The 24798-nt window shown below is 41.1% G+C and overlaps 1 pseudogene; it reads right to left on the reverse strand.

The window, feature by feature from the left end:
- Nucleotides 1–3986: 3986 nt before the first annotated feature.
- On the reverse strand, nucleotides 3987–4838 carry LOC127225580 (tRNA-splicing endonuclease subunit Sen34-like; annotated as a pseudogene).
- Between the last annotated feature and the right edge of the window lie 19960 nt (nucleotides 4839–24798).

Consider the following 24798-nt stretch of genomic DNA (forward strand, 5'->3'; position numbering starts at 1 on the left):
ATGTAGAGAAGATTAAGGAGATTCCTCTAAAATCGGGAACAAGATAAGGCTACCCTCTCTCTCCATATCTCTTCAATATCGTACTAGATGTTCTAACTAAAGCAATAAGACAACAAAAGGAGATCAAGGGGATCCAAATTGGAAAGGAAAAAGTCAAACTGTCTCTATTTGTAGATGATATGATAGTTTACATAAGTGACCCAAAAAAACTCTACCAGAGAACTCCTACCGCTGATAAACATCTTCAGCAAAGTATCAGGATACAAGATAAACTCAAAAAAATCAGTAGCCCTACATTATTCAGATAACAAAGGGGCTGAGAAAGAAATCAGAGAAACATCACACTTTATAATAGCCGCAAACAACATAAAGTTGGGGTAACACTTATCAAACAAGCGAATGACAAGTATAGCAAGAACTTTTTGTCTTTAAAGAAAGAAGTTAAAGAAGATACCAGAAAATGGAAAGATCTCCCATGGTCTTGGATAGATAGGATAAACACAGTAAAAATGGCAATCTTGCCAAAAGCAATCTACGGATTCAATGCAATCCCCATCAAAATCCCACCACAATTCTTCACTGACCTTGAAAGGATAATAATCAACTTTATACTGAAAAACAAAAGACCCAGGATAGCCAAAATAACCCTGTACAATAAAATAACTTCAGGAGGCATCACCATTCCCTACGTCAAGTTCTACTATAGAGCCATAGTCCTGAAAACATCCTGGTATTGGCACAAAAATAGACAGGTAGACCAATGGAATGAAATCGAAAATCCTGATACTAACCCACACACTTATGAATACCTGAAATTTTTTTTTGACAAAACAGCTAAAAGTATACAATGGGAGGAGGCAAGCATCCTCAACAAATGGTGCTGGCACAACTGTACGATGGTAGGTAGAAGACTGCAGATAGATCCATGTTTATCCCCATGCACAAAACTCAAATCCAAATGGATCAAGGACCTCAACATAAATCCAGCCACACTGAATCTCTTAGAAGAGAAAGTGAGAGGTACCCTTGAACAATTGGTACAAGAGACAACTTCCTGAACATAAATCCAATAGCACAGACACTGAGATCAACAATTAATAAATGGAACCTCATCAAACTGAGAAGTCTCTGTAAGGCAAAGAACACAGTTGACAAGAGCAAACAGCAGCCCAAAGACTGGGAAAAGATCTTCACCAATTTTATATCTGACAGAGGACTGATCTCCAAAATATACAAAGAACTCAAGAAACTAGTCACCATAACAACAAATAACCCTGTTTAAAAAATGGGGTACAGAACTAAAGGGAGACTTCTCAATAGAGGAAATCACAAAGGCTGAAAGACACTTAAAGTGCTCAACAGCCTTAGCTATCAGGGAAATGCAAATCAAAACAACTCTGAGATACCATCTTAGTCCTGCCAGAATGGCTAAATTTAGGAACTCCAATAACAACTTATGCTGGAGATGATGTGGAGATAGGGGAACACTCCTCCACCACTGGTGGGAGTGCAAACTTGTACAGCCATTTTGGAAAATGGGAATCAGTCTACCACAGGACCCGGCAATCCCCCTCTTAGGCATATACCCAAATGATCCACATCTATGCAACAAATACATCGGTTCAACTATATTTGTAGCAGCATTATTTGTAATAGCAAGAACCTAGAAGCAACCTAGATGCCCCTCAACTGAAAAATAGATAAAGAAGATGTGGAAATGTGTATTCCATTTACACAATGGAATACTACTCTGTGGGAAAAAACAAAGGAATCTTGAAATTTGCAGGCAAATGGATGGAACTTAAAGAAACCACCCTGAATGAGGTAACCCAGTCACAAAAAGAGCAACATGGTATGTACTCACTCATATATGGATTTTAGACATAGAGCAAAGGATCACCAGCCTATAATTCGCGTTGCCAGAGAAACTAGGATACAAAGAAGAACCTAAGAGAATCATACAAGGTCCCTCACAGAAGGGGAAAGGAACAAGATCTCCTGAGCATATTGGGAGTGGGGGGCAGTGAGTGGAGAGGGAACTGGAAGAAAGAGAAGGGGAGGAGAGGAAAGTATGTGGGACTAGGAAGATTAAGTCAGGGGAGGAATAGATGAGAGGAGAGAGAGAGAGAGAAATAGTCATAAAATATAAGCTTGGGAAAGAACTGGTATGAAAACATATACCCATGAAACACTTCCTTATTGAACAATACAAATTAGGCAACAATGAAACCATAAACAAAACTTCTAAATCCACATCTGATCAAAGGACACCTACAGTGACTGCAAAGGAGCACAGAGCAAATGCTCACCCTTTCTGTTTTAAGAAACTAAGTAATGTTTGGCAGTGGTGGTGCACACCTTTAGTCCCAGCACTCAGGAGGCAGGCAGGTAGACCCCTGAGTTTGGGGCCAGCCTAAGTTCCAGGACAGCTAGATACACAGAAAAAAACCTGTCTCAAAAAGCAAAACAAAATAGGCAAATAACAAAGAGAAACAGAAAGGAAGGAAGGAAGGAAGGAAGGAAGGAAGGAAGGAAGGAAGGAAGAAAAAAGAAAGAAAGAAAAAACTAACTAAAACACCACACTGGGCTAGGATACACTTCTACTTAAGTTGCAGAATTTAAAAGCCCGTGTTAAGTCAGTGCTGATAAGAAGAGGGGCATCACGATGTCTGTGTCTTCTCTGCTAAGGATGTTGAGTTGTATGGCCCTGGGGAGGACAGGGTGGCTGTTCTGTATGAAGCTGAATGCAGTCTTACTATGTGATCCATTCATATTACTCTGTTTCTTTGAAAAGCTAAACACAAACTTGGGAATGAGTATTTCTAGATCGTTTATTCACAATTACCAACACCTACAAGCAAACAAAATATCCTTAAATATTGTAAAGAGTGAACAAAATGTAATGCATCCATTCAATGAGACATCATTCAGCACTATGAATTCATGAGATATCATGCCTCAGAAATGCACATGGAAGAACTTAAACACATACTGATAAGTGAAAGAAGTCATTCTGGAAAAGGTACCTGCTGTTGCTTCAGTTACTTTGAAGATCTTACATACTAGAAAAGGTAAAATGATAAATATGATAGAAAGAAAAAAATCATTCATGGCCACAACTTGCAGTGAGGGAAGGTGGGACAAACAGGCAACCACAGGAGAGTGTCTGGGGGCAGCAAAACAGTTCTGCCTCCTGAACAGTTAATGCCTTACTGCATGGTGCTTAATGGTGGACACTGGCAGTCGCTTGTTGAAACCCCCATCCTCACAGCTCAAGCAGTAAATCAGGTAACCCCTACCTACACTCAGGAGAGTGAGTTAGAAGGGCCACAATCTCAAGTCTAGCTTGGGCTGCACAATACAACTCAATGAAAAGAAATAGAAAATAATTTAGAAAGTTGAATCTTTGAAGAAAGGACAACCTATGACAAGAGTATATAATCATGATAAAAATGAAACAATATATTGTGTGTATATATTGTGTATATAATATGTATGTATATGGTGTATGGGATGTATATGATGTATGATGTATATGTATATGTGTATTTTAAGACACCTACTCCAGTAGGTTTCTCTGTAGCTTCTGCAAGGGTTTCTAGTTTTAGTTATCCCTCCCCACACTCCTTCCTCTACCATGCCCTGTCATCCCCATTCCCCCTTGCTCCATTATTCCCCACCCCCTTTATATCATGTGCATTCTATTTCCCTCTACCTCTCTCTTTTATTAATAAATTTATTCAGAAACTCTGGGATCTAAGACCTGCCGATAACAGAAAAGCCAAACAAAAGCAGTCTCTGCTGTCAACAAGCTCACAGTCTGGAAACAGAAGTACAAAACATAGAAAAAAATAGAAAGCATATATTGTTCAAAACCCTAGATTCAGAACTATCTATAGACAGGGCAGGAGTGTGCCAACCTCCACATGGAGATGAGGTGACCATCTAGAGACACTACAGCCACATCCCCTCTGGGTCTCCAGTGCTCACTGTAGGCTGGCCCACTGCAGGGAGATATAGACCACCTTCCTATCCGGCACTGGAGTGGAGAGAAAAAAAGGTTGTTTATGACACTGGTTCCTAGGCAGCCAGCTGAGACTAGATCCTGAAGTAGAATGATTTAGTTCCTCAGCAGCCTACCACTGAGCAGGGCAGTGAGCATGGGAATGCAGCCAATCACCAGGACAGAACAGGAAATCACCAGCAAACTCCCCAGTTATGTGGAGGAAGACACTCTCTCACAGGGTCTCAGTGGACACTGTAGCGTAGTTCTCATGAACAGGACAGCCAGCATGTTGCCAGTGTACATCCAGTCCAGAGGTTTAGCCTTTATGGGCCGAGGTCTGGCAGTGGCCAACTGGATGAGCAGGGCTGAACTGGGCAAGGGGTCACCCAGTTAGACAGCCTTGGCCTCCTGTTCTGTAGAAGCCTGGCTACCATCACTGTTGTCACTTTCTTAGGTAGCTTCATTTCCACTGGCTTCTTGGTCTTCATCAGCCCAAAAATCCTGTTCCAGCTTCTGTTTCTTGACAGCTGCCACCTACAATCTTCTCTAGGAAACTCCTGACACAGGGTCTCATGGGCCTCAGCTGCCAAAGTGCTCTGCTTCCAGAAACTACTCTTGTTGGTGTTTGAACAATGCCAGTGCCAAACCATGGTTTCAGGAATCCACATGTGGAGTGCTAACTAGGGTCATGGCCCCTAACTCTGCTAGGAGCCCAGTGACTAGTTCTGGCGGAGATGAAGCGGGGTCCAACTATCAGATGTTCGGGTGACTCCCACAGGGCCTCAGCCCCCCATACCAGCCAGTGACCATGGGTAACCTCTACTACCAACATTTTCTTTCCTATCTCCCTTCTCATGAGAGTCCCCAACCATATCATGGCCTCTACTAGTTTCTTGATTTCTAAATGAATCTTAATTTAAACACACACACACACACACACACACACACACACACACACACACACACACACACCTGAAGATTCAAAGCAAATACCTACATAAGAGAAAAAATATACATTATTTTTCTCATGGGGTTTGGACTCACTAAGAATGATTGTTTACAGATCCATGCATTTACCTTTAAACTTCATAATTTTATTTTTCATAATATCTATCTGAACAACATTTCACTGTGCAAATATAGCATATGTTCATGATCCATCCATCAGTTGATGGACATCTAGGTTGTGTCCGTTTCTCACTGATGACAAATAGAGCAGCAGTGAACACAGATGTGTAGTAGGATATGGCGTCCTTTGGGTATATGTGCAAGAGTGGCAGCTGGCTCATATTGTAGATCTAAAAAAGCAAAACAAAACTCTATATTTAGCTTTTTTAGGAACCTCACCACTGATTTCCACAGTGGATGTGCCAATTTTTATTCACTCCCACCAACAATGAGTAAGTATTCCCTTTTCCCTAAATTCATGCCAACACTTGTTCCTGTCATTTGTTTTGTCTTTGCTTTGTTGTTGTTTTGGCTTTTGGGACAGCATCTGATTACTTAGACTTTCCTGGCCTGGATGGAACTCACTATGTAGGCCAGGCTGACCTTGAACTAAGGGAGATGTGCCTACTTCTCAAATACTAGGATCAGAGGTATTGGGGCACAATTTATATTTGTGTTTTAATATTAGACATTCTGACTAGGATAAGATGAAATCTCAACATGGTTTTAATTTGCATTTCCTTGATAGAAAAGAATATTGAACATTTAAACTCTATTTCTCAGCCATTTTTATTTCTCCTTTTAAGAGCATTTTCTTAGTTCCATTCTCCAAGTTTTAATTAGGCTGCTTGGTTTCTTGGTGTGTCATTTTTGAGTTCTTTGTATAGTATGGACACTAGCCCTCTGTCAGATGTATTGCTGCTAAAGCTTTTTTCCCCTTCTGTGGGCTGCTCTGTAACTCCAACCATGGTGTCCTTTGCTGTACAGGAGCCTGTTTTAGTTTTGTATTAGTTTTTCTTCATTTGTTGTGACAAATTCAATGACCAAAAGCAGCTTGGGGAATAAAGGGTTTATTTGTCATACAGGTTACAGTCCATCATAGAGAAGTCGGGGCAGGAACATTCATCTATGGATGAATGGAGTTTAGATTTACTGGTGTTTGTCTCCTGGCTTGGACAGTCTGTATTTTGATCCAACCCAGAACTTGTAGCACAGAGGGGACACTACCCACAGTTGGGTGGCTCCTTCCACATCATTAACCAAGAAAGTGTCCCATAGAACTTACTCATAGGCCAATATGATGAGGGATTTTCTCAGCTGAGGTTTCCCCCTGTGAGGTGATTTTTGTTTGACATGTTGACAACTACAAAACAAAATAACAAAACAGCACAAGTGTCATAATAGAGTTACCCTGTAATGGAGGGAGGGCAATGCCTCTCTTAGAAAGCTTAGGCCACCCAAACAAAAACCTTGTGCAATGAATGAGTTACTACAATGGGCTAGTGCTCTTGTTTACTCTCCAGAATTTGATGCTAAGACCTTCTTGTTGACGGCACAACACACTTGAGTGGAGAACATGGAAAATTCAAGCTTGCACCAACCTGGAAGCAGCTAGCTTTCACAGTGCTGGGAGGCTCAATGCATGTTCCTGGGGGATAAAACTACTCATCAGTTTTAACACTGGGATAGGAATTTACAGGTTAGCAAAAGGAGACTGGGATGGCACACAAGAGCGGTAGTGGATTGGAATTGGGAATAGCATATAAATTCAGTTTGGCACGACATACTTACCAATAGCTTTGTATACGATTTTAAATTCATGGAAACACACAAGTGAAGATGCAAAGATTCCTTTCTTTGCTTTCTCAATTGAAAGGCCCTAAAAGTGGGGTGGTGGGTGGCAGCCTAGTTGCAATAAACACATTTAATAGCAGTTCTTATTTTTTTAAATGCATTCTTCAATCTAGTCTCCTTAGAGAAATGATTAATTCTACGACCAGGGCAGAGTCTATACAGGATCAGCTAAGAGTACCTTGTAGTTAGAAAATAATGAAGTGAAAAACTGAAAAAGAAAAAGGTATACTGAAAGGACATAGGAGTGTCATGACCTACATGGCTTGGGTCCTGGCACTTTGGCTAGGACTGGTGAGGGAATGAAGGATGGGCAGACATATAGACACACATGCAGGAAAGCTGGGATCAGTTGGGGTCTACTGCCACCACAACATGGAACCTCAGAGTGACAGAGGGAAGAGTTAGCTTTTCTCCTTAGGATTTCTCTGTCTATGCATAGTCTTGCCTTTGAATATCCTAAAGGAGGAAGCTGCAGTTGCTTGCCTATGCACACACTGATAATCATTCATGACACTCAGATTCGGACTCCCACAGAGATGTTTGTCATCCTCCTTGAGCCTGGCCCAGATGTGGAAATAACTTTGCCAGACCCAATGACCCGTAGATCAGAGGCTTTTGAATTCTCAACATAACAGTGCTCATGTCCACAATATATATTCACTCAGGGCTTCACTCACTCAGGGCTTCTTTGGCTTCCTATAGAGGAGCCCACTGAAAGAACTATCAATGGCAAAGAGCAGAACAGTTTGGGCCATAACATAATAGACATATTGAATTATAATTCAAAATATAAATGATATACCCCAGAGTCCATGTGAACATAAATGACTGAACAGTAGCAAATGGAGGGGGCAAATCTCCCATGCAAAACAATTATTTTATGCGAAAAATCCATATTAAAAGAAAGAGCAGCACAACTCCCCATTTTTTAAGGTGGAATGTTACATAGTTACTTCCTAAAAGACAACAAGGAAAGGAGGACAAAGTGGCACAGCTACTGTGGAAGAATGAAACTAGCCCTACCCAGCTAGGTGATAGAACCTCTTTCAGGAGGACAAGCAGCAGGCAATAGCCCATCTGGTTTCCAGAGAAAGCATCTTGTGTGCTACTCCTGTCAGGCAGGGGAAATAATTCAGTGCTCTGGCCTCCAGTGTGAGCAATTCCTCTCCACCTAGTGGCCTCAGGAGATCCCCAAATCCAGTTCAAGACCTGGAGTGGCAGAGAAAAGACATACACACCCCTCCAGAGAGATGCAATTCAAGAGGACTTTCTCTGCTGCTTGGCAGAGCCATGCAAGTACTGTTCCTCCCAGGGCCTTGGAACACAGAAGGGACCCACAGGTCACAGAGTGCCTTCCCACCTACCTGCACTCAGAGCTCAGCCTACTTTGAAATACGTTTATGATGAATGCATAACATTTTGAGTCAGTTTAAAATAATGTGTATTACCCTCAAACCTGAATATTTAAAATAGCATTTCTTTTCTTTGCCTTGTGAAAAATTAACTGTATTAAAATTTCCCCAAAACACCATTTCCCAAATACATTGTTTAATTAAGATGGTACATTAAACTTTAAAGACAGAGTTGGGCATTATAAGAATAATATTCCAGCAGCTTTTATTTGGAGAGAAACCCCAGTCTTCCATTTCAAAGCTAAAGCAGTAAGAGAAAAAGCCTGCCTTTCACTCAGCTATTAAATACAGCCCCTACCAGGATGTTCCTCATATTTTGCTGAAGAAGGAGGCACTGTATTATTTGCCTCTGATCCTGGATCAGTCAATTACCGTCTCTGTGCCTCAGCTGCCTCCTTCTATGAAAGTAGAATAATAATAGTATCCAACTCACTAGGAGGTCCTGCCTGACCCTTCTTCCAGCCAAGCAATCACCTTGTGGAGATCTGCTACACTGGACCCTGAAGCAAAAGAATTGTCCCATCTGGGCTTGTTAGGGTTTGACAAGCAAGCATGAAGGAGTGGGGAGAGTCAAGAAACCAGCCTCTTGCTACCACATGTTGTATACAACTATTCCTTGCATGCACATGACCTATGGGAAGACTAGAGGAAACTTGCATGGCAGTGGGGGTGGGGCTTCATCTGTTCTGCTTAGGGTAGGCCCTCATTCTTCCTAGATAAAGGCTTTCCAGGTATGCTCTATTGGAGAACTTGGACCCACATCCTTCAGTCACATTGCCCTATGCTCTGTAAGGAGGCCCAAAAATCTCACTGGCTCTCTAGAGTGAACTTAGGCAAAAATCATGCCTCAGTTTGCTCTTGCAGCCATGGAGAGAAGCTTTTAACTATACCAGGCTACAGAGAGGATTAAATAATACAGGAAATTCATGTGGCAAGCATTACATTATTGCTGGAGACATGCACCAGCCTGTGGACTCTTGACTATGTGCAAACACTTTATTTGTTCTTTAATGCTTTTTGTATTGAAAGCTACTGATTTTATAGCTCTTCTACGGTGCTCCAGAAAAAAGCTACAAGGTATACAATGAAACCCACTTTACATTTTATTAGTAAAGAGTGGAAAGGGGAAGAGGGTATGCAGGCCTGTCTGGAGAAAACATGGCAATAGGGAGGGGTGGGTGTGTCTGCTTTTAAAAGTCACTTAGAGAATGAGTGTGTATATGGTGGGGTGGGGGAGGGGGTTGGGGGGTTACTTAGCCACATCAGCACACCAGGAATGCAAGGCCCTGGATAACTAGGCATTTTTCCTGAATGCTGATGGCCACATGTGTGGCTGTGGAACCCCAGAATTTCTAGAAATGACAACAGCTCCAAGCCCTTGAGGGTTAAAATTAAATGTGTTGTCAGCACATGTACTTGAACACCCACAAACATTTTCTGTTTGTCTAGCTCCCTCAGACAGACATGCTATGCTGTTGCTTTAACTTAAAAACACTTTTTTTATTGGCAATATGGGGCAGAGGGACAAAATACTATAGTTTTAATATGAAATATCACCCACAGGCTCATGTATTAGATGCTTGCTGGCCTTATTTTGGGAGATCCAGGAAACATTAATAGGTGGGGTCTATCTGGAGTGAGTAGGTGATTGTCATATCTTGTCAGAGGACTTTTTCTGTTTTTATTGCTGCTCCCTTCTGGACTATCATGAGATAAGCATAATGTCTCCATGTTCCCACCATCCTGATTGCCTCACCATGTTCCCAGGATTAATGAGACTACAGACTGTGGACAGAGAGCCTTGAAGCTATGAGCCAAAATAAATTCTCCCTGGAAGTTGTTCATTCATGTGTTTGGTCACTTGGATCCAAGAGAAACTGGTTCAAGGATGTTTAAATAGTTGCACAGGCTTATTCTAATTTGTGTCCTAGGAAGAAGCAGGCAGACATAGAAAATATTTGAAATGTCCTGCCAGAAATCAATGTTCCAATAATGGCTGTAAATATATAAATTTTGTATCAAAAAAATCTAAGAATCCCACTTTGGTGGTTATCTTTAAGGATATTGAGAGCATTTTTGCAATTCTTAAAGGAAGGTCACTGTCCAGGAATGTTATATGGGCTTAACAGTCCTTAAACAAACATTCAATAAGAGTTTAGCAAGCCCAACAGGCCTCCAAGCAGAGCTAGAGTTTCCTATGGCTCAGCATCCCACCAATCCCCAGAGCACAGTCACCCCACGCAGCAAGGATGGCTGCTCTTCACCCACCCTCAGAAGCCCTTCCTTCTACCCTGCCAGATATTTATCAGATGCCTGCTGCAGAATGTGACCTTGTTCTCACAGCTTCCTGCCCATCATGTCATGACACCTGGTAGAGTCTGACATATGACTTGTGTTCAAGGGACATCTTCTCAGGAAGCAAGGTTGCAAGAGTGAAGGGTAGACTGGACCCCTCAGAGGCTGTCTCCCTGATGAAATCATCAGGAGACATTTGTTCTGCTGAGGTAGCTCTCCAACAGTCCACTTCTGCTTCCTGCCTGCTCATTGGTCTTCTGCTTCTTGGTCAGACTTTAGGCATAGGCATTAGCCTGAATGATTGGCAAATCACAATCTTAGAGCAACTCAGATGCATTGCATCACCTATGTCCTTATCTGTGGCCTACTTCAAAGTTTTTCCTTGATTTCTTAAAATGCTTCTTAACTGCCCCCCAACTCTCTCACCTCATTTTCTGGGCCTTTTAACACCTACCACATGGCACAATGGTAAAAGCCACAAGTCTAATGGGATCCAAGCCTCAAAGATTTCAAGAGCTTGCATTATTAATGAGCTCAGGTTGAAACACTGTTTTTATCAATTTTAAACCTTCAACCACTGTTAGATATAACCTCATGGAAATGTGCTCTCATTCATTTTTGTGTGTGGGTGTATGTGCACTGTGCATGTGTACACTGTGTGTGTGTCTGTGTGTGTGTGTGTGTGTGTGTGTGTGTGTGTGTATGAACATGTGCATTGTGTGACAAAACTTCCTGAGGAGATGCAATATGTAAGGAGTACATTTTTCCTCCCACAGCCTAGTCTTGTTCTGCCACCGCGCCAGCCCCAAATAACACACAGAGACTCTGTATTTGATATAATGCTGTTGGCCCATTATTTGTTTCTTATAGGCTAGCTCTGTCTTAAGTATTAACCCATTCCTATGTATTTCCACGTGGTCTCCTTACCGGGGAGTGAGGCAGGCGTCTGGTCTCCCCAGTCTCTCCATGCTGACTCCTCCTTCCTCCTTCCTATTTCCTCCTTGTCTCCTAGTCCCTCCTATCTTCCTTTCCTATTGGCCAGCAGTGCTTTATTCATTAACCAGTATGAGAAACATATACAGAATGACATCTCCCATCAGCAATACACATGTCTACTTACCTCAGATAAGTAATCCATGACAGATCAAAGCACAGATTCCACCAAAGTCCAATTTGATGAACTAATTAGTGAGTGCTGTTGAGGTTACTTACAGGAATACAGATGAGGGACTTACAGAAGTAGAAAAGACTCAAACACAAGTGCATTTTCAATGACCACACCAGCATTGGTAACTTCTCACCAAATCTGGGGTCTGGAGCACAGTGCACAGCCTACAGACAGCACAACATGTTGGAGATTGTCCTTTCCAGGTGCCTCAGTTGATCTAAATCTCTTCCAGGCAGTTTAGCTGATTTTTGCTTCTTCCAGGTAGCTTGGTCTAGTGTCAGACTCTCCTTCATCTCCTCAGAAATTGGCTCTTTCTTTTTTACTCTGACAGGGAGGTGCTCAGTGAATCTGGTCAGTTTCATGAACTTCCTGAAGCTCTGTTGAGTTGTTTACCTTCCTGGTAAGGTGCTTCCCAGAAGGATGGGGTGTTTCAATCTTGGGGGAAATAGTTGTACAATAGTGTGTTGAGAGAGGAGAGGGAGAAGGAGAACGAGAGGGTGATTGTGTATGTGCATTTATGTTTGGAACACTGGAGTGCCCATGCCACCCCTCACATATAGAAGTCCTTCTCTTATGCCTATTTCTAAGGTAGGATATTTGGCTACTCCCTGCAGCATAATTCAGAGCTGGGTCATGAGCTCTGGGAGATTCCTCAAGTCTATGTGTCTCCATGTCTTCATAGATGTGTTAGAAATAAAACTATTACATCTATTCATAAACACTCCACAAGAATTAATTAAATTGGCTGTCATATCAACAATGCAATCTAGTACTTATAAGCATTGTCTTTCACACCCATGGAAACTGAAGCACAGAAAGGTTAAGTAACTGCTTAGTACCACACAGCTTATTGTTAGCAGAGCCTCAGTTCAGGCTCCAGTGGTGATCACTGTGACAATTACTCTGAGCAGCCTTTTGCAGCCTTTGAGATAGTCAAAATTGCACGAGTCATGCCACCTCACAGAGTGACAGTGGTGACTACACAAACTTGTCTACAGTGCATTTAGTCCTGTGCTACACTATCATGCTGCCTCTGCCATGCTTTTGTCCACACTTGGCACACACACACACACACACACACACACACACACACACACACACACCTGTCCTTACATGACATAGTCCATTCATGTGTGTGACATCCTGAAAATGCCCATGTGGTCAAGTCTTTTAGTTTCTCTAAGCCCTTGTTTAAATGACACCTTCTTGATGAGCCCAAATTTTTATAGCAACACTATCCCTCTCCCCATGTTCCTGAGACGTCTCACTCTGTGCATCTTTCCAGTCACGTCTCTATGTTCATCTTCCCAGGACCCAGTCCCCTCTGTCCAGTATACCCCATCTTACTGACTGTGTGTTTTGTCCACCTCATCACTGCCCCTCAGTGGGCTGTAAGTTCCATGAGGTTCAATTTTTGTCTGGTCACCTCAGACAATTAGTGCTACTGCAAAAAATCATGTCTTGCTCCTGAGTGCTGAGTGTCTGTTGAGCAAATGCCAGCTGTCCTCCTTCTTTCCTCATATATTTTGTCCCCTCCTCCCTGAAGCCTGAGCTGATGCTCCACTCAGTCAAGGAGACCTTCTGTGACTCCTGCTCCACTCCCAAGCTAGAGCTTGCGTTCCTTTTGTATTTTCCTGTCATCATCATTGTGTTCAGTTTGTCAGAGTGCATGTCTGTAAGCCACTGATTACAGTGTCTCTACAGCAGGGATAATGGCCACAAGACAGGAAGCTGTTCAGCTCTCCATTGTACCCCGAAGCCAAGCACAGTGTTATGTGACAGGCCTTAAATATAAAGAAACAGGGAGTTACCAAATATGGAAATGGATTTCCACTTACTTTCAACCTGTATCAGATGATGAACAGCCATGGGAGTCCCCTCATGAATGTCTCATAGTCAATTTCCACTTTAATTTTCTTAGCAGGTTTGATATTGTGGTTAATTTTATATTAGTTTATTAAGCCACACATTCAGTCAACAATATTTTTAAGTGTTTCTCTGAATGTTTCTTCAGCAGGATTAACATTTATGTCGATGGTCTAAGTAAAGCAAATTACCCCTCCCAATGTGGGTGGGTGCTTCATGATATCTGTTGAAGGGCCAAATGGCATTAAAAGGCTGATAACTATGGGGGAAATAGAAGGAAACTCCTTGCTCATTCCTCCTCTCTGACTGTCTTTGAGCTGGACCTGCAATACCAGCTCCTCCAATCTCTGGATTGCTTAGTGGAGATCATGAGCTTGCCACCTGCCACGGGATTATCGCCTGAGCCAATCTTTCTAAATTAATCAGCATTAAAAATCCAATTTTAAATACAATCTGTTGACATCTCATCTACAACATCTGTTAATTCTGATCATCAACACAGGGCATTCATGAAGCACACCTTTGGGTTTGTCTTTGACAGTCTCTCCAGGGAGTTTAACCAGCATGGAAGAACCACTCTGAATGTGGGTGGTACCTCTCCACTGGCTTGGAGAAGGAGGGAAGCTGGCTGGGCACCAAGTGTTCATCTGTCTCTATAGTATGGTTGTGGATACAGCCAGCCACAGCTCTATACAATGCCTTCCCTGTCACCGTGGACTCTACACCCTGAAGTGTGAACCAAAATATTCTTCTCCCCTGAAGTTGCTTCTTTTCCGGAATTTCATCACAGTAACAAGAAAAACAACCAATTTAGCAATAACCAGATTCATGCACCCCATCTGAAGCCTTATCAATCAAGAAGCCACAGTAACAGCCGACCTGAGCAAGTGGGAGCTCACAGACTCCAGTCTGACAGCTGGGGAACCAGCATAGAACCGAATCAGAACCACTGAATATGGGTGTCTATTGGGAGACATTCTATGGGGCCTCTGGCAGTGGAACCATTATTTATCTCTAGTGCATGAATGGGCTTTGGGAGCACATTCCTCACAGAGGGATACTTGCTCAGTCTAGAAATATAGGGAAAGACTTAGGTTCTGCTCCAAATAAGGTGACAGACTTTGATGACCCCTCTTAAGAGGCCTCATCCTCCCTGAGGAGTGGATGGGGGTTTGGTGGGGTGCGGTAGGTAGGGCTTCCTAGTCATCAGAGAAAACCACACTGAGTTAGGAGCCTTGTGAATGCAGGACCTTGTTTTATTCTAACAGGCGGGTACTTACATAGTGTTGAGAAAGTGAGTGCGGACCTCAGGATGGGATGAAGTATAAGGGCTAATAACATTCCACCACATCAGCAGTAGCTGGGCAGATCAGACTATGCTGAGTCACTCACTTATGGAAGTCACTGGCCAGAGACAGGTGGCTAAACTCAAATCAGGCTCAGGAAGTTACACTGAGCTGACTAGGCCTGGGGCTTTAGTCTTTTAAGGCCCAACAGTTGAGGGAATGTGAGGACAGGAGGGATAGGGAACTGGAATTGATATGTAAAATTAGATTGTTTTTAATTTAAATAAAAATCAATTTTAAAAAAGAAGCCATTTCTTTGGCCTCTGTGTCTTTTCTTGTGTGTGGGAAAATGTCAGTTTCCTAATCTAATATCATATAGTCTTTCACTATTTCTTCTATTTCTTTATGTGCCTTTGCCCACCTAGAATGGGGGTTTTGCTTTTTTTGTTTGTTGCTTTAAGTATGTGTCCTTGTAGCAAAAGCACTGATCAAAGTGTCTTGCATATTTAATTGCTCTCTCAAACCCTCCACCCCTACCCAAGCATAACACCATTCCCATTCAAGGAATTTCAGAGGCACAGAAGAGCAGGAAATATCCATTAGGCAGAACATTTTCTGACGCTTAAGTGACACCACTTTAACCAAAAATAAGTAGACATTTGACACTTTTCTGGTTCCAGAGGTGAAAGGGGCACACTTCTTTAGACCTTGCCATAGATTAATTAAAGGGAAAACTGCTTACCAAGGCACAACTGCCCAAACCAATGCTTAAATCTCCCCCTAATGTCTTTCAGAAAGAGAAGGTTCCTGATGAATTTCTGCCGCCCAAGCCACACACAGTGGCATGAAGAGGAGCCAGTATAATCAGCAAGCCACACTTATAGCTGCAGGATTTACATGCAGACTATAAACATGTTCAATGGACAGGAGGAACGTTTGCTAAGGCAAACACTTTCTGAAAAATTGTAAAGCTAATGATACTGCACCAGCGGTGTAACCTTGAGCTCACTGCCAAATAGAAGCCAAGTGTAAACATTGAGGGTAAGCAAGCAAGTAACAATGACAGTCCTTCTTGCAACCCCCAGATCAGCCGCTTCAGGTGCTTTTGAGGTCCCTGGAGACTCTGTTCTACAAGCAAAGGATTTTTATGAAGTTTTATGTATTTTATGATCTGACTTGATATGGAGCAGCAACACTTCATCAGTAAGAACAAGATACAGTAATTGCTTCTTTATTATCCACAAGTGTGTGGAGCCATCAGCAGGCTGTGGCAGGGACTAGTTGATTTTGTTGTTGGGTTGTTGTTTTGTTTTATTTGAACGCTGGCAAAAGCCAAATGAAAAAGCATTAAGACCAATTCTGGGATTTAGAACTTTTGTGGAATTTATTCTACTATAATATAGAGTGAGGATAGAGTCATGTGATGAAGGATAGAATCATTTGATGAGAACAGAAGACATAAGTAAACTTCAACCATTTATGATTCCAGAAACTAAGCCTGTCAATGAACTGAGTTATGATCTCAGAAAAGAAACACAGGACACAGAATGAAAGCATGTGTGTATAGACCCTCTTCCTCAATCTTAGTTACCTTTTCTCAACAACAGCAGTAATAAATAGTAATAATAATGTGGGGTCATAATAATTTAGGAATGTCATAAAGATAAAGTAAGTAAGATACTATAAACTGACCTGTGTAGTAACTGGAACAAAGTGGCCAATAATGTATTATTTGGTAATTAGGAAACAATAGGAAACATTGATCTATGCTTTAAGCTAGATGATGCTGGTGTTATAATATTTCCTTGTGATGAAGTTTCCATTTGATTATTATAAAAGATAGAATGGGAGACACGCTTTCTAATTCAAGATCAGGTACACTCTATGCACCTCACTTATTTCTGGCATTTATGATTGTTTTCCTTTCCAACAATACTATACACTTTGAAAACACAGGTACATTACCTATGTCTATTAATATATTAGTATATATGCACCATTGAGGACTTTGCCAATAAAATAGTAAAGATAAGTTGAACAAAGATGATACTTTATTCCAAAATATCCCCCAGATGAAGATTCTCAGAGGGACCACTGAGCACTGCCAGAGAAAGAGGTGTGCCTGCATCCTTCTGCCTTCTAACTTCAGGAAATCCTTAATTCCTATCTGTTTTTCTTAGACTGCTGTTTTCAGATTTTCTGCAATCTGTGTACTACTCATTATATGTCTGTAAATCCATTTACTGCTTCAAACTGGCCTGGTTTCCCTTGCTTATAATCTGTGGATGATAATGAATCCATGTTTCTCAGGTGCTCATAGCAAAGAGTTATAACCACTGAGGAAGGCAGAGGCAGGTGGATCTTTGTGAGTTCAAGGCTAACCTGATCTACAGAATGAGTTCCAGGACAGCCAGAGATAGACATAGAAAACCTGTCTTGAAAAACAAAACCAAACCAAAACTAAACAAAGAAAAGAAAAAGTAAAGAATTACCACTAAAACCTTTTAGTAGGAATATCACAGAAGATGAAGTCCTATTTTGATAGGGTCACAAGCCTTGAACTAATAAGTTGTGTGCCTGATCTTCAGTAGAGCAACTGAATGTGGTGACCATTAGCTGCATTGAGTCCATGATTCTACAGCTCTCACAGCCACAAGTTTGACAGTCACCTACTTATCCCTGAGCAAGTTCCTAAGCCAAAGGTAAGTCATGACACTGGAGAATTCAAAGGTTTCTTAAGTGGTAAAAATACTAATGAGGAGAAATTAATTTAAACCTCTGTTCTTTAAAGTATAATTTTAAGAAATGAAAAGATCAATTCTGAAGAAAATATCTCTAAATTCTAACAAAGGAATTGAATCCAGGTTATATGAAGAATATATGAAGACATGATAATGGAATTCAATTTACTATCTGTGGTAGTTTATATGTAATAGGCCCCCATAAGCTCATAGGAAGTGGCACTACTAGGAGGTGTGGCCTTGTTGGAGTAGGTGTGGCCTTGTTGGAAGAAGTGTGTCAGTATGGGGGTGGGCTTTGTCTCATATATGTTCAAGCCATGTCTCAGACCACTTCCTATTGCCTGCAGATAAAGATGTAGATTCTCAATTGCATTTCTAGCACCATGTCTGCCTGCATGCCACCATGTCCTGCTATGAAGATAATAGACTAAACCTCTGAATTGTAAGCCACATAAAATGTTTTATTTTACAAGAGTTGCTGTGGTCATGGTGACTTTTCACAACAACAGAAACATTAACTAAGACAGAAGCTAGCACCAGGATTGGTGTATTTCTGTGATAGGCCTGACCATGCTTTTGTTTGAAGGAATATAGATCTTGGGACTGTGGCTTAGAAAAGTAGGTGAATGCTTTAAATGCTGCTTAATGGACCATCCTAATAGGAATATGGAAGACCAATGGTGCTGAGTATTATTTGATGAACTGTGGGGGCCGAGCTCAAGAGATTTCAGAAGAGCTGTGGTGATATATTATTTAAGACTTATTAAAGCTTGCTTGAGGATTCAAACAGCAAAGTCAGCCACAACTCACAGAAGCCAGGGACAAACCTTTAATCCTAGTACTCAGGATTAATAGGTAGACAGATCTCTGTTAGTTCCAGGCCACACTGAACTACATGAAATTGTTCCTGTCCTAAAGAGAAAGAGCTCACACAAAGATGATCTCAGCACTTGGGATCACACACCTTTTATCCCAGGTATTTAAGACAGGAACAAAATCTCAGATCTGGCTTTCATTCTCCAGCCACATTGAGGACAGGAAGGCAGTCAGTCTCAAGATTCTCCAGCCATGTTGAGGAGAGCACGTAAGTCTGGTATTGCAGTCTGAGATTTTGTGGAATCAGGATTACCTTTCAGTCCGAGGTAGAGGTAAAAGTTAGTGCTTTGCTTTTATGATCTTCAGCTTGAAACTTGAATCCCAATATCAGTCTCTGTGTCTTTTATTTATAATGTTACAAGGAAAAAAATATTAATATGTGATCTAGAGATCATTGTTGTGATAGTTCAGTAAAGAATGTGGCTGCTTTTTGCCTTCATCCAAAGAGTCTACCTGAGGCTAAAGTGAAGAGTTTTAAATTAATTCCACTGGTAGAGGAAGTCTCAAAACAGCCTAGTATACACTCTGTCATGTAGTTATTAGTGTTAACCATAATAAAGGGTTATTATGAAAAGGAGCAAGCTGAGCAAGGAAAAGTAAAAAATGTACAATTTGAGGAGAAAAGGAGAACCAGAAAGTGGAGTGGAGCTAAGTCCTGTGTTCAAAGATGTGGTGATATCTTCCTTGTATAAATAAAGCCTGACTGAAGATCAGAGAACAGAACTTGCTACTAGCTAACCATAAAGATGTGGAGGTCTACACAGACAGACAGACTGGAAATGAGATAGTTAGGCAGAAAAAGGATAATAGCAGGGAGAAACAGGAGCTCACTCTTGTCTGCTAAGTAGATGAGGTATGCCTGTGGCTTGCTCCTTTTCTCTGATCTCCCAGAATTTTCTTCTATATCTGACTCCAGGTGTTTATTATCTATACCAAATAAGAACTCTATTTACACAAGAGATTAAAAAAAAAGATTAAGAGATGAAAAAAAGGGAGTGGTGACCTCAGGGCAAGATCCCACACATCTAAGTTTTCAACTTATGAAAAGGAATTAAAGAAAAGCTTAGAACCAGATTGCCATGCCTGCACAGCCTGGGACTGAGCTTGGCGAGGGTGGGGTGGGTGGGGTGGGTGTCAGGATTGAAACACTCAACAGACCACCATGAGAAGTTTAGAAGAAGCTGCTGCCACTGTTTATTACAGAGAGTAATGGGCTTATATACCCAAGCCAAGGGATGGGCTATGCATAGGAGGAAGTCATGTACCACCCACACCTGGGTTCAAGGCACACCTGCACTGCACACCCCAAAGTTTTGAAAACCTTGTTTGCACAGGAGTTCTACATCTGGGTGAGGAGAAGAGAGATGTAAGGGACAAGTATTTATGTTTCCCAACACCAGATATGGTAGCACACTTCTTTAATTGAATCACCTGGATGATAAGAGGCTGGTGGATCTCTGAGTTTGAAGCCAGCCTGGTCGACAGATCAAGTTGCAGGACAGCCAAGCTCAGGTAGTGAGGGAAACCACTGAAAACATAAAACTGGGGAAGATTTAATTGAACAAGGGGGCTATGTTCCTGCCCTAGCAAGCAGCAGAACTTGAAATCTTTGACCATGTGGTTCTGACTTTAGAGTCAGGAACAGAAGAAAGGGATTATAGAATATTCCTCTCTGACTAAGGAAAGCCACTGAGGCCAGGCATGTGTCAGGGGTGTCCCCGAATGGAGACCCAGAAAGACCATTGTGTGAAGCTGTGAAGGTGAGGCCTGGATTACTTTGGAGAACCCAAGATGTTAGTGATGCCATCATCTGGGATACCTGCCAAAGAAATCTGCTTAAAGGAAGTGGAACCAGCTCAAGAGAAAGAAGTATATTTCAGTTAACAAAGTTGATCTGAAGAGCACTTTGATATCAGACATGGAGATGCAGAGTTTGGAGTTTTCCCATCATGTTTCTGATCTTGCTGTGGTCCAGTATTTTCTCACTGTGTTCCCTTCCCTACATCATGGATGGTAATGCATATCCTATGCTATTATATGTTGGAAGTATGTGATATGTTTTTGTATTTTGATTTTGTAAGGGATTATGGTTAAGAGAGTATATGAATATCAGAAGAAACTTTGAACTTTGGACTTTAAAACATTTATTGAGACTCTGATAGACTATGGGGACTTTGAAGTTTGACTAAATGCATTTTGAATTATGATGTTGTTACAAGTGTATGGGGGCCAGGGAGTAGAACATGGGAGTTTAAATGTAATTGACCCCTCAAGTTCATAGGGAGTGGAATTATTAGGGGGTATGTCTTTCTTTTAGTAAGTGTGGCTTTGTTGGAAGAAGTATGTCACTGTGGGGGTAGGCTTTGAGGTCTAATATATGCTCATGAGATATATATATATATATATATATATATATATATATATATATATCTTCCTAGCATATATATATATATATATGCTAGGAAGTTGTTTCAGACAACTTCCTGTTGCTTGCACATCAAGATGTAGAGGCTATAGATCTGAAAGACTAAGACCTCAGAGGGAAATTCTAAAAGACACTAAATCACTTGGCTTAGGATGAGTTACAGGAAACTCTTTCCAGTTTACTTGAGAATTCTGTCTTTATCAAGGAAACTCATGTGTTTGAGAAAACATCACAACCCCAGACAAATAGAAGTATAAGTATATGATATGCACGATATCTGATATGTGACCCTAAAGGGGTCTTGACCTACATGTTTAGAACTGCTGTCTTAGAAAGTGATTCCTTTTGTTATCTACATATAGACATAATCTCCATTGGGGCTGTGTCTTAGTTGGTGGGCTTTAGTTAGACTGGGCCTTTTGTGGACTTTTGAAACCTCAAAGTCCTCTCCTGGTGACAAACCTCCTACAAAAAATAAATAAATAAATAATAAATAAATAAATAAATAAAAAGCCACATCTAATCTTTCCCAAATAGTTCACCAACTGGGGACCAACCATTCAAACATGAGAGCCTATGGGGGTTATTTGTATTCAAATCACCACACTGACTCCTTGGTCCCTATAAACTTGTAGCCATATCATAAAGCAAAATGCATTTATTCCAGCTTCAAAAGTCACCATAGTCTATCACAGTCTCAACAATGTTTAAAAGTACAAAGTTGCTTTGGGAAATCACTGCAATCACTTAACTATAATCAGCTGTAAAATCAAAATTAGAAAGATCAGACACTTGCAATATACAATGGTATAGGACATGCATTACCATTCTGAAGTGTATGGAAGGGAGGACAGTGAGGAAATACTGGATCAAAGCAAGAATGAGCACTATTTGGCAAACTCCAAACCCTGCATCTCCCTGTGTGATGTCATAATTTTCTTCAGATATCCAACATTCTTCAATTTGTTGACTTTAGCACACTTCTTTCTCTTGGACTGGTTCACTCCCTGTTAGCAACTCTCCTTAGCAGATATCCTATGACTCTGGCAGCTCCAAGATTTTGGGGTCTTCAAGGAAGTCCAGGCTTCACCTTTACAACTTCACACTATGGCCTCTCTGGGCCTCCATGCAAGAATTCTTCTGTCATCTGCCTGGCCTCAGCAGATGTCTTTACTGTATTCTTGATAAAGCCAGAACCACATGGCCAAAGCTGCCCTGTTGTGTTCTTCTGTTCCTTGAGGCTGCAACCTGACCTTCCCTTTGACTTGTATTTGTATAAGCTTTCCATTACTTGTTAAGACTAGGAAATCTCTCACACCTTTTCTTTCACAGTTTGTAAGATAAACTGGATAGGGTCTTGCCCTGAAGTGTCCACCCCTTATTCTATTTAGCATTAAGCTCTTCTTTAACCTTTTATCTCCTTGAGCACTGGACTTATCTCCATTACATTTCCTGGTGCTTCTTTTCTTCTCAAACTGTACACTTTGAATTTCTCTTCACCCCATTTGCTCCTTTCCATTGCAGACCTAAGAAAGAGGGATTATGATCACTAATAACCATGTCACACAGTGAATAATAGAGTGTTTTTGAAATCTCCTCTGTCAAAGGAGATTGATCCAAAACTCTTCAATATAGCCTCAGGCAGATTCTCAGGACATTGGCAAAAAAACAGCTACATTCTTTGCCAAAGCATCACACACATACAAAGCATGTACACACTACATGCTAATATTCTCATCTGAAACCTCTTGAGATAAACTGCCATTATCCACATTGCTCTCAGCATTACTATCACCCATACTTCTCTAGACTGCCCTATCAAGTCCTACTTGAAGTGTTCAACTGCTTTTCTAGTTCAAAGTCCCAAAGTGTTTCATATTTTTCCAACAACAGTATGGTCAGGCCTGTCACAACAATACTCCAGTCCCTGGTACCAAGTGCTGTCTTAGTTACTGTTCTATTGCTGTGAAGGGACACCCTGGTTAAGGCAACTCTTATATTGCTGTGAAGGGACAACCTTGTTAAGGCAATTCTTATAAGATAAAGTATTTGCCTGGGCACTTGCTTACAGTTTTAGAGGTTTAGTCCATGATCATCATGGAAGGGAGCATGGTACCAGGCAGGCAGACATGGTGCTGAAGGAGTAGCTGAGAGCTTGATATCCTGATCTGTAGACAGCAAGCAGAGAAGGGTGGAGGAGAGAAACTGGACCTAACATAGGCTTTTGAAACCTCAAAGTCTACTTCTAGGAGAGACACCTCTTCCAACAAGGCCACACCTACTTTAAGGCCATACCTCCTAATCCTTCACAAATGGTTCACCATCTAGGCACCAAGCATTCAAACATATGAGCCTATGGGTACCAAACTCATTCAAACCACCATAGGCTAAAAATGAGCTGCCAGTGCACACAAATAGCAAGTATTCCCCATCCCTGTATGCAAGGATGAGTTTCTGTTCTTGTGCGCTAAGTTGGAAAGTCATCAAAGTTCTTTAGTGAAGATCCTGGATATGCTCTTATTTGTCTACCAAGCTGTATAATCTAATGGTCTCCCCAATTCAGGATATACAATGGGAAAGCACTACAGATCTTCCTCCTAATGGCTCAGAAAGCAAGGATGTTGAGGATACTCAAAAGAGTAGCCAAGTAGAATGGCAGCTGCTGCCTTGTTCCATAGTTTGCTTTGAGGGCATCTGTGGTGCTACAACCTACAAGGCTTTGAGACTGACATGACTGGTGTGACTGGGAGTTGAGAAACAACAGACACACATAGAGAATAGCTGGATTTTGGTGGGCTTTCACTCTGAAGCCTGGAAAATCATCCTGTGTATTATCTACAGCACCAAGGAAAAAGGAGTATGGGGAGGGTTAGTTAGTGTTGGTAGAAGATCACTGTAGGTTACAGTCATCTGGGAGGAGGAGGATGCAGTTGATACAGACAAGAGGAGGCTTTGCCATTCCTGAGCCTGAGAAGAAGGTTTGAGACACTGGGGTCCTTGACATGGCTGTGCTCATGGCAATAATACACATTTATTCTGGACTTCTTTGGAAGAACAATCTGAGATCATCACTTTCTCTGTAAAGTGGGAATAAGATTCAGTTAAGGATTTATGTATATTATATGAAAGCAAATCTAAAGGCCATATGTAAGTATTTTTAGTTAATGGATAAATATATTTTCCTGTCTTTCTTTCTCATATTAAAATTCAAGAAACATTTAATAGTCACCTACCTTAAGCCAAGTAGATACAGGCATTTTCATGTACACTGTTCTGTTTCCACACAAAAGGGAACATATGGGAACTCAATATGTGTCTGCAAAATCCCCCCAAAGATGAATAATCCGGAATCAAACCCGGGTCATTTGAAGCCTGTATGTGTATTTTCCAGTGTTTCATGGACCTGCCTCAGAAATGAATGAGACATTATGTCTTCATCTTTATAAAGTGTCCACTCAACAACTACTCTTTCTGATGTCCTACCTGTGTCTTTTGAAAGTCTCTTTCTGTTTTTTTTTTAAAGTCTTTATTATGTAGCAAATTTTTGCTTCAGTTTAATTTATGGAAAAGTTTCTCTACTGGGAAGTATTAATGATTCTTCATGCGAGACAGCCAATATGTCATAACACTCTTGTCTTCTTTCTTCTATCTGCTGCCAGGAAATTCAGGTCAAATAAATTAAAGAACAAATTTTGGTAATCAAATTATCTTGGGTAAATGATAACCATGGATTCCTTTACTTTTTAAAAACAACTATTTGTATATATTTGAGAAGTTTATACATTAGTACTATTTACAACATTTCTATGACTATCTTTTCCCCTCTAGCTATTTCCATGTCTCTCACTCACAAATTCATGATCTCTTCCTTAGTGTTAATATTTACACGAGCACAAATACATATATTCTAACTTATGTATA

Source organism: Phodopus roborovskii, unplaced genomic scaffold (genome assembly GCF_943737965.1).
Source record: "Phodopus roborovskii unplaced genomic scaffold, PHOROB, whole genome shotgun sequence".
NCBI lineage: Eukaryota > Metazoa > Chordata > Mammalia > Rodentia > Cricetidae > Phodopus > Phodopus roborovskii.